This window comes from Gymnodraco acuticeps, unplaced genomic scaffold, assembly GCF_902827175.1.
Source record: "Gymnodraco acuticeps unplaced genomic scaffold, fGymAcu1.1, whole genome shotgun sequence".
Classification (NCBI taxonomy): domain Eukaryota; kingdom Metazoa; phylum Chordata; class Actinopteri; order Perciformes; family Bathydraconidae; genus Gymnodraco; species Gymnodraco acuticeps.
In genome coordinates this window covers 941566-952877 of record NW_022991761.1, presented here as the reverse complement: position 1 = coordinate 952877, position 11312 = coordinate 941566, and positions in this window count along the sequence as shown.

Here is an 11312-nt window from a genome sequence, read left to right as displayed (position 1 = left end):
CTCACAATCCAATCAAATTGCATCAACTTAGTGTTGCAGTGACGCGTTCTAAAACCCAGAAGTAAGCTGCGCTCGGTTTCCCTCGACAAAAAAGCAATGGGATTTCTCCATAGGATTTTGGAAAATAGCTTGAAATAAGGTCAGTGGAAAACGAACCTGTTAGATAAATGCAAGTTTTGTTCAGTCGGATAATATCCACATGTCTACCCTACTTTTATAATTTTCGAATCATAAATCGAATCGATAGAAGATAGATAGTGTCTCTGCACCACTCTCACCGCCGTTAGAAAGTAGCAAATAACTGAAGCAAGTGCAATTATGGAGGGTGGAGATTTGGAATATTTCATCAAAAATAATTGTACTAAACTTCCGCGACAGCAGCAACAACAAATACAATCTGATGACAGGCCAATGCCCAAAGGAAAAAATGAGCAAATCGGACGTAAAACGTTAAAGGTCTCCTGATTGAGTTTGTGAATGAATGCTTATTAGAGTTTGGGCTGGAGAGTGTGTGCGGACCTGTCGGTTAGATAACAGGCGTGTGTAAGTCCTGCATCTGTATGATACAAATGTGTGTAAAATGATACCGGGTGCTGTAATCACTCAACTGATTACGTTATTACATTGACCACCACACACCCTCCCTCCCCCGACCCCAAAAAAAGGATGCATTATTGACTTCCAATAATTTGTTCCCATGCCACGCTACTGCTTGTAGTAAACCCGCAAGAGAGAAAGCATTTGAGCTCCATACTGTTTCAGAAATAATCCTTGAAGTGGTTTGGAACATGATATGGCGTTTCATCCCCGCAGCATTTAGACAGTATCTGCCGGGTACCGCATGAGCAAACATAGGCTCCGCCCCTTTAAAAAATAAATAATCAGCACTTTAGTAACAGGGCTGAAATAGAGGAATATGAGGCATGGCTAGAATGGGTGATCTGTTTGGTATTTTGAGCAAAACACAGACATGTTTTTTAAATATTTGTATATATCTGAGACCTATGCTATTGCCTAAAAATAGCATGATAGGTGACCTTTAAAGGTCCCATGTCATGCTTTTACGGTTATTACCCGTCCCCTTGTGTGTTATGTAGGTTTTTCTGCATGTAAACGGTGTGCAAAGTCACAAACCCTCAAAGTACACCCTGTAGCGAGTAAAACTCTGAAAAGACCTGTCTATGCTGCCCCAGAACGCCTCGTTGGACATTTATCTTTTTCCATTGTTTTCTTCCTGGGTACAGTGACGTGCCCATACCCAAATGGACCCATTGGTCCAAATGGAGCAATCCGTCGAGCCGTTACGTTACGTCCGCAGAGCCGTTACGCAGCTTTTCTCAGCTGCAGCTCTGCCGATTTCTCCTCCCTGAGACGGCGGGACGCGTCGAGGCTGTGAGTCGGTGTGTGAGCACACACACAAACCAGGCTGCGGGTGTCGTGCTGATTTCGGGCTGTGTTTCGCTGTCTCGCAAGATGGCCACTGGGCTCATAGGGAGGGGGGGGGGGGGGGGGGTTGGGGGGCAGGAGCTCCAACAAGCCATTTAGGACAGAGAGTGAATACACATACTTCACAGAGATGCTGTATGAGAAACCAATGTGATTTTGGAAAATTGCACAGTATAAATCTATTCTAGTAGACCTCAACAATGGAATTATGATCAGTGGAAATGGGACCTTTAAGATAAAGGCATCATCTAATTCACATTTAATGCAATGTAAATAAATGTTACCGTGGTAATCCGAATTTTCCTTATGTAAAAGATCTGATCACTTCCTAAAAAGTTTTATGTGTGATATTGACAATTGGGTGCTTCTGTGGTAGAAATGTCTTAATTCTGTTATTTGAATGGATCGGTGTCAGGCTAAAATAAAGTATTTCTGACCCTTTCTTTACTGAAAGGATCAGAACAGTCCACCATCTTCATTTCCAACATACCTTATCTTTAGGTTATAGTTTGAGCTGGGACTGGGATCTGCATATGTAGTTTATTGGTATTTTTGTAGTAGTTTAATGTATATTTGTGATCATTTCTTATCTCTTCCTGGTTTGTCTGTGTCATTGAGGGACACTTTGTCATTGATGGTGTTCTGGCCCTTTCAGAAATCCATCTAAGACTGGGGTGAATATAAGTATCAGACAGAAGTCAGAATCAGCAGAAACTCAAGATGAATGGCCTCAGATCAACCAAACTAACACTATTATGACATCTGCTTTTGAGTTTTTCTCATTATGATCAACAATCAGAAATACAGCTGTCATCAGTCATCAATCTGGCATCTCTTATCTAGCTAATCAATGTGTGTGTTACATCCTGTAACTCATTTTGCAATACACGTTGTGAAGTGAAATGTCTCCTGTGATTTTCAGATAGTTAATACTGAAGGATCAATGTTAGACTAGCATGTGACCGTTGCACACTGAAAAAACTGAAACAATGACTTGCGTTGACATAATACATTCAATTAGTCAACACAATAGTTTTTTCAGTGCAGGTGGAGATACTTTACCCACTTTATATCCTGTTAGTTAGATTGGTCCAGTGTTTTCCAACCTTGGGGTCGGGCTCTTCCAAAGGGTCACCAGTTAAAGGGGTCGAGATTCTGCGAGATTAGCTGTATTGAGGTGAAGAAACGATAGGAGAAAAAGTTCTGATAATTTTTCTTGGCTTTTCTCTGATATAACCTATTAAATAAAATGTTGTTAAACAGTCTCAACTGGATTTTTTTTTTTCTGTAAAGGCTCATTTTGGTTTGATTTTAAAATCTTAATTTCAAAAGCATTTATATTTGAATTGTTTTATGTTTTGCTTGAAACTCCTTAAAATGGTTAAATGGCCAGTTTGTAACATTGTGTCACAGGGATAGACAAGTTTAACATGAAAGGGAAGGTTTTACTAAACATTTTAAACCATTTAAAGCAGGGGTCTCCAACCTTTTTTAAGATGAGAGCTACTTAAAAAAAATAAAAGAAGTCGTGAGCTACTTTTACTCCTCTTTTTTTTGTTTTTTGCAGTGTATATATTTAGCACATTTTAACATTATGAAATGCTTACCTGTGTGTATTTTTTACATTTGGGATTTGCTTGGCGAGCTACTTATTGAGGGCTTGCGAGCTACCGGTAGCTCGCGATCGACGTGTTGGAGACCCCTGATTTAAAGTAATATCCGATCAATCACCAGGAAAAATAAATAATTACATGAAAGTCTAATTTAGGTTTTTGAGCTTTCCAAATGTATCTCCTTCCATCAGTTGTCAGTAGGGTTGTCGGCGTTGGTGCTCCTTTAATGGGATGGCTCTTTTTGTAAAGCACTTTCTACCTCCTCCTGTCCTTCATACTTCCTTTATACATCCCTCCCTCTATCTTTCCTTGCCATACTCTTTCTTTCTTTCCTCCATACCTCCTTCTGTCTTTGCATTACTCTGCCTCTCCTTCCCAGTCTCTTTCCTTATAGCCTTACTCCATTTTTCCTCCCTGCCTCCTTACTTTCTTGTCATACTTCCATTTTCCTATCTCCTATCCTTCTTTTTACAAAATGTGTATGTTCAACTCCTCTATTCTTTGTCTTCCGAGCCCTTTCTATTTCATTCTTAACTACCCTGCCTACTTCTTTCCCCATTCCCTTATTTCTCCTCATTTGGATCCCTGATCTGATCCCAGCTCCAGCTCCAGGGGACCAGAGGTTTATCAGCTGGTTTAAGACCAGTTTGATGGCTTGTGTTGTTTAGTAACTTGTGTCAGTGTGTTCCTGCAGCAGACGGAGGCCTCAGCTCTTATCTCTGAGAGCAGCAGGGGGCCGAGGGGGGGTTTGGTGTTGCAAGAATGAGGCCACGGGGACAGCCAGCGGTGACAGAGCTGCTGGTGGTGTGTGTCTGTGTGTCGCCGTCAGCTCTGTCAGATGATTCTGTTCTGCAGGAATTTTAAGTTGAGTGTGTTTGCTGATATGACAGAACAACACCTTCCTCCATCCTCAGATTTCAGAACAGGAACAGTCTGATGCACATACTTTTAAAGATGCAGCTCTGCTTTGTCATGTCATCACACTGAGCAGCTGAAGAGTCTACTCACAGGAAGACTTTCTGACCTGCCACACTTAAAAAAGGAAATGTTGACTTTAATTAAATGTATCATTCACAAACCTGTATTAGGTTAGTTGAAAGCAATAATATTAAGTTAAAACTAAAATATTAGGTTCAACCTAATATTATTGCTTTCAACTAACCTAATACAGGTTTGTGAAATGTATTGACATAATACACTTCATTATGTCCTCCTTCCTCATACTCTTTGACTTTCAGCCCTTCTCACTTCCTTATCTCTAAGCTTCCTTTCTTTCCAATCCTAATATTCCACTTCCTTCCATACTCATTCATTCATATTTAAAATGTCCTCATATCTAAACAACAGACGAAGTTGTTCTGAATGATTACAAAAACGTATATTTAAAGGGCCCATGTCATGCTTTTCCGGTTATTACCCGTCCCCTTGTGTGTTATGTAGCTTTTTCTGCATGTAAACGGTCTGCAGAGTCACAAACCCTCAAAGTACACCCTGTAGCGAGTAAAACTCTAACACAGAAAAGACCTGTCTATGCTGCGCCAGAACGCCTCGTTGGACATTTCTCTTTTTCCATTTGTTTCTTCCGGGAACCAAGTGACGTCATGCGGTTCCCGGAAGAAACAAAATAGACCAATCCGCGGAGCTCCTCACACACCAGGATGGGTGGGGACCTTTAGCGTACATTTTCAACTAACAGGGAGTCCCCTGGTTGGTAATAGACGAGTTGGGATCGCGGAGAAATGCTCTCCGCAGACCTCACAGCGTTATTAACCTTTTCTTACTCAATATCAAGCCACACTTATTGTTTTTACTTCGGCTGTGAGTGTTTGTGTGTGCTCAGGATGAGTTTCACGCTGTCTAGCTGTATTGCCGACCCGGAAACCACACCAGTAAGCCAGCTCAGTGAGCAGCGAGCCTCGCAACGTCCCGACCAATCAGAGCACATGGGCTCATAGGGAGGGGGGGGGGGGGGGGGGGGCAGGAGCTCCAACAAGCCGTTTAGGACAGAGAGTGAATACACATACTATACACAGAGATGCTGTATGAGAAACCAATGTGAGTTTGGAAAATTGAACAATGTAAATCTATTCTAGTAGACCTCAACAATGGAATTATGATCAGTAGAAATGGCCATGACATGGGACCTTTAACATTGTGAAATTGTGTTTTAAACCGACTTTCCCCTTCTTGATCCCTCTTTCATTCCCAATCTCATCATAGATTGGTGCAGAAACGAGTTAGCATTTTACCACTTATGGTTCCCTTGTTTCTAAGTCAACGATAGTTTTGGACATGCTTTGGTTAGAAGCATAAAATACATCTGTGGTGAACACAAGCTCAAGACAATTTCACGTTTTGTTCTTTGACGTGAAATAAGTCAATAAATATCGCACTGGTTAATGTCCAAACCTTATGTGTTATAAAAAGGAGGTTGCTATAGTGACCAAATGAGACTACTAAATGTTATCACTTGAAACATTAGCCTCCTTTAGCTTAACGGTGGTGACACGCAGTCATGTGCCTCTGATGTTGTTCGTATAGCCTAACGTTAGCTTTTAACTTCTGGAGTTTGTATTTATGCTTTAAAAATCCTAAAGTGTTGTTAATATGTGGAGATTATCCTGCTGAACAAAACAAACTGCCCATTCGGCCCACAAAATACGTCATCAGTGCACCACTCCACTATTTTTCCTCCTACCTGTTGTTTCATTCTCTCCTGTCAACAATGAACAGCTGTTGCCATGGCGTCAGCTCCAGTTTGAAATAAATGAATATGATGTAAACTCATGAAAGGCACCTACAGTAGACCCACCATCAAATCCACTGTCTTACTTTGGTTCTGTTGACATTACGTTAAAATAGGGGACATGGGTCATGTGACTTGATCATTTTATTGTTCCAGCTACAATGAGTTTAACGCAGTACTGAGGTCTGAGGGTGTGGATAAAGGAAATAGGAAGTGTGTGTGTTAAGCTCCTGTCAATCAGAACTTCACCAAAAGCGTTTTAAAGGGGCTGTGATGTCGTCAGCATCGGCCAATGAGAGCAGCCGTTCCTTGACGATAACAGTCAGGGTGTGGTCACATATCTGTGTGCTGAGATAAAACACACGCACACACACAGAATCGGCTGTAACTGCGTCTTGTGATTTCTTGTATCTGAGTCAGAATGGAACAGCTCAAGGTGACAGTAAACAGTATCTGATAAAAGTCAAATGTGGTAAAAAGAACATGACGTTTGACCTGCAAGGCATTAGCATTACATTAGCTACGTTACAATTGGTAATGCTTTATATTCAGGGGTGCACATAACTTTGTTTGCCCTAGTTCTCAAAGGAGCACCTGGAGATGTTGCTTGGTGCTCATCCTTAAAATTAAATAAACCGTAACTTTTGAGGGGGTCTTGACTTTATTTGCCAGACACACGGCACTGAACACACATGCAGAGGTGAACACAGAACACACATGCAGAGGTGAACACAGAACACACATGCAGAGGTGAACACAGAACACACATGCAGAGGTGAACACAGAACACATGCAGAGGTGAACACAGAACACATGCAGAGGTGAACACAAGACAACATTAGCACGACCAGTAATCCTACAAGCTGTCATCACTACCCTCCTGACTGTTCTCCTCACTGTCTTCCTCTCTGTCAGACATGGTAGCTGATGATGTAGGCCTACTACTTTCTCTCTGGTTGAGTCTGCGATTAGCTGCTTGCATCCACAAGTCAACAGCTGGGTTTGGGTCGAAAGTCTCTGTTGTCATCTTAGAAAAGTGGATGTAATCAAATAAGTATGTGAACATAACCAATAACCTACCATAGCCAATAACAAATGAATGTAACTTATTTTATTTGTGTTGTTCATTCATATCTTATTTTACCTTAACATTTATTTATTTATGCATTTTTTTTTTATCTCTCCAGTTTTAAAGGATATGTTTGGTTACTGTCCTATAGTATACATTGGAATGATTTCAAACCTGTTTATCCCAATAATTATAAAGGAGAGCCTTGGAAATATGTGTTTACATAAATTGTGACCAAACCGTTTGAACTTAGACTAAAGTGAACTATCTAAACACTCAGTGAGTCCTTTACCTCACTGAGCTGTAGTATCAGCCTCTCAGTCTGACTGGAGAGGACTCTCCCTCCACATTATTGTAGAAACATCTTCTTCTTATATCCGTTAGAGCAGCTAGCACCAGATTCTAATAACAACAGCGCCGGTACCGGGCGGTGCGCCCTTCTCTCTCTCCCTCGCTCACTCGCATTTTGGCTGTGAGCTGCGGGCGCCAGATAAGCCAACATCCCCCATTTTCATCACTTACCATAGCCGCGGGAAGTCATTTTGCTCAGGGGGTGCTGCCAAAAGTGAGTTGGGAGCGGCTTAAAAAAAAAAAAAAAGGCGGTGCGGAGCCGGGCCCAGCTGTCAGCGATACGAGCCACATACATTGTTTGTTAAAGGCGAGACACGGCAGGCAAAAACATCGTTTTTCATGCACTGGTCAATTTTGAGATGTTGTACTAAATTCACCAAAAGTTAGCATTCTAACGTAACATAAAGTACCGCGACCGCTGTTTGCACCATGTCATCGTTGGAAAGCTGAGTATCTCCTGCACAATCTCATCAGATCCAAATATGGTCATTTCCTTTGTGTCAGAAACCAATCGTGAAAGCACAAAGGGGTCTGAAATCAAGAAACGAAATCTCATTGGCTGGTGTCAACTTCTGACAACGTGATTCGTTCAGATGCATCACGTGATGTGCTAAAACACTTCCTGGTTAGCTTTCCGCTAGAAATGTAAATCTCAAAATGGCAAAGGAACGGCGAAAAAAACGTTCACAGAGAAGACAACAACAATTGTCACTTGCACGAAGCAAGGTTATACAAAACACAAATGACCCCGAACATGAAATACCTTCACGGAGTGCGTCGATGCGCAAGCTGTCGTCCAAAGAACAGGAGGGTTTAGCTAGCGCCTCACTGCAATCTTTAAAGGTCGTTTTCTCAAAATGAGTTTTTTCTCCTACTCTGAGTTCGAAATTTCAACTTCAGTTGCACGTACATACACCAAACCTTCCAGTTATGTTCCTATCAATATTATGAAGGCTTTGACAGAAGGGTTTGTTCATAGATCATTCATAGCCTGAATTATATAAGATGTTATACCTAGAAACATGGCGAAAATTGATATTTTAGGGCTGTTGACAGTATTTTCTGATTTATGGAGTGATAAAAAGAGATATCCAAAATCCCTTCTGTGAAAGCCTTAGATGCTAATATGACTACAAAATGAAACGATAATTTTGAACCTGGCTTTATCCAAAGTTCAGATTTCGGTTCCTGAAATGTGTTAAAATATGCGCAAATTTAATGAGATAATGGCTCATTTGCATATTCAGAAAACTTGTAATATAAGAAACAATTGCCTTATTGTAGGTAATTAACTGGAGAAATTACCCTATTCACCTGGGGTGTCTCGCCTTAACTTTAATAAACCATTATAGACCTTAGCAACAGCTGCACATGCCCACATTCTAACTATGGGTCTTACAAACCTACATAACATTACAAATAGTCAGAAAATATTATTTACAATATTAATAAAACTATGAATTCAATTTTAACTGATTGACAAGGCAAAACACTGCACAGCGGCAGCAGCATTAAAGGAAACATATCGTCTTACCTTGTGTTGGGGCTTCACAAAACTCCAAATGTAGCCTGGGGTGGCACTAATGAAGACCCTCATTAGAGCAGATACATCCACATTGTCCAAAATGTTACTATGGACATGCATTAAAGTCAGATGTGTCAGTCTCTTCTGTGTCATATTACTCTAGTTGTAGAGGTGGTGGGCTGAGGAGTAGCTGGTGGTCCACTCTTTTTATTGGGTTGTTTGTTGGAGAAAAAAATCCAAAATCCTTTTTTGCGCCATTCTATAAAGTTGTCACTCTGCAGTGTGTGTGTCGCGTCAATTACGTCACTCTCCCACGACCTATGACCTAGATGACTCGGATTTTATTTATTTGGAAAATAAATTCAAGCCACCTGATATATACTATGACTATTATATGCTACTGTATACAGCTAATTTTATTTTAAGTAAAATCATAACTATGTTATGTAGTTTAATCATTTTTATTTAGGTGGTCACTCAAATGTACACCACTCGCCAACAGGGGGTGCTGCAGCACCCCCAGCACCCCTACTTCCCGCGGCTATGTCACTTACAGCGCCCATCGTACAGGGCAAATGAAACGTGTAACCGGGGTGAAAACAGTGGCGGCACCAGAGATTTTCTCTAGGGGGTGCTGTGGGGTAGCTTGACGTTTCATAGAGGGTGCTCAAACATTAAGGGTTTCCCATTAATGCACCAGCGCTACAGAAGATTTTTTTTTAAAATATTGAAGTTAAAAGCATCAATCTGGTGCACTTTGAGAACAAAATGAAGAGATCTATGGATATACTGTATCTCTCAACATACATATGAAACAGAACTGTAAACAGATTTTCTATTTCTTTATAGATAAATCACTCCCCTTTTAAAACAAACCGTTTCAGACCCACTGAGATAACTAGACTAAAGTTAACTATCTAAACACTGAGAGTCCTTTACTTCACCTGAGCTGAGGTTATCTGAGACTCTCCGTCTGACAGGAGAGAGTTCTCCCTCCACCTTGTTGTTGAAAAAGCTCCTTATATCCGTGAGCTTGGCTAGCGAGCACCAGATGCTAACCACAACGATCTCCGGTAGATACCTAGGTACCTGTGGTGCGCGAGCTCTCGCTCGCTTGCGCACGCACACAAAATGGCTCGTGCCACACACACACACAGAGCAGAGCTTGAATGAAACAGACCCAGAAGTAAGCTACTTGTACTCACGAGGCCTATTATGTGTAGAATCCCTCTCGCTTTCAGTTGGTTTTGATTGAGTGTCCACATGTGGACGTTTAAGGACTAAAAAACGATCAATTTTTCACTTTGCTGTTAGCAAATCATTTGGGGCTCCAGCTAACAGGAAGTCACTCAAGTGTCACAAAGTAATTTAGCCTATGGGTAGGTCAAAAATCTAATGGGTGCTGGCCATTGGCCTAATCATATCACCTGTGTTGGCTTTATGTTTTTGGTCAAACATTTGTTTGTTTCACATTTGCATTGATGTAATCAATAATTTTTCTGATTTAATTTAATAAAAATAATATTAATAATTTTCGAAAAAAAAACAAAACACATATTTCTTGGGGGTGCTTAGGGGGTGCTTTGGCAATCCTGGGGGGTGCTTCAGCACCCCCTAGCTCCCCCCTGGCGCCGCCCCTGGGTGAAAAGGGTGTTACATTTACTTAATTATGAATGTTGTTACATCAAGGCCGAAAATTAGGATGAGCCCCAACGGTCAAAAATGTTTTTTTCCCTCCCAGAACTGCCAGCGCAGCGCCTCCACAGATCTGGCGCCCTAGGCGAACATCTATAACACCAGTGCTACGTGGTTCATATGTAACTCGCAAATATTTCTCTCTCTTCTCTCTCTCTCCCTCTCTCTCTCTCAATGTTGGTACGCAAATGCGCCTTTTTTCAAATGACCCGGTGCTCTTTTTTTGGCGGAGGTGCGCATGCGCACCTGCGCACCAGTTATGTGCAGCCCTGTTTATATTACAGGTTTATCATACCCTACTAATTAACAGGAAGTAATCATTATTATGCTTATCTGTATTACTATTAAACACTATTAGAAGTACTAATTACATACCAGTTTCCAGGAAACATATTAGCAATGATTCAGGGAGGTCCAGAAGTAGGTTCACTTTTACCGATGATACTTTTACTGCATGAGGCTAAGCATACTCCTGTTTCGGTATTGGTTTGAACTGCAGGATTCTTATTTTTGAATGGGGTGTTTATAAGTTATTTTACATTTTCATAATTTTTTGTTATAACGCAGTTTGGTAACGTCTTGCGTAGCGACGAGATGGGAGTTGTCTTCACCGTCATTGGTGTCATTGCATTCAGCCTCTCCCGATTAGAATTTCCTCAATGATATAAATGTAAGCCGAATGACATACAGAGGTCACCTCCTCTCCATAACAAACAGACGAGGTGATTCAAACCTGTAAAAACACTGCATAAAGCATGTTCACATTAAAAACAGAATTCCTACAGCACAGTTTGGCCTATTTGTACTGAATAGCCAGATGTCAGAAAACTGAAACCCCTTTTTCCGTTTAAAATATATAGTTAAAAA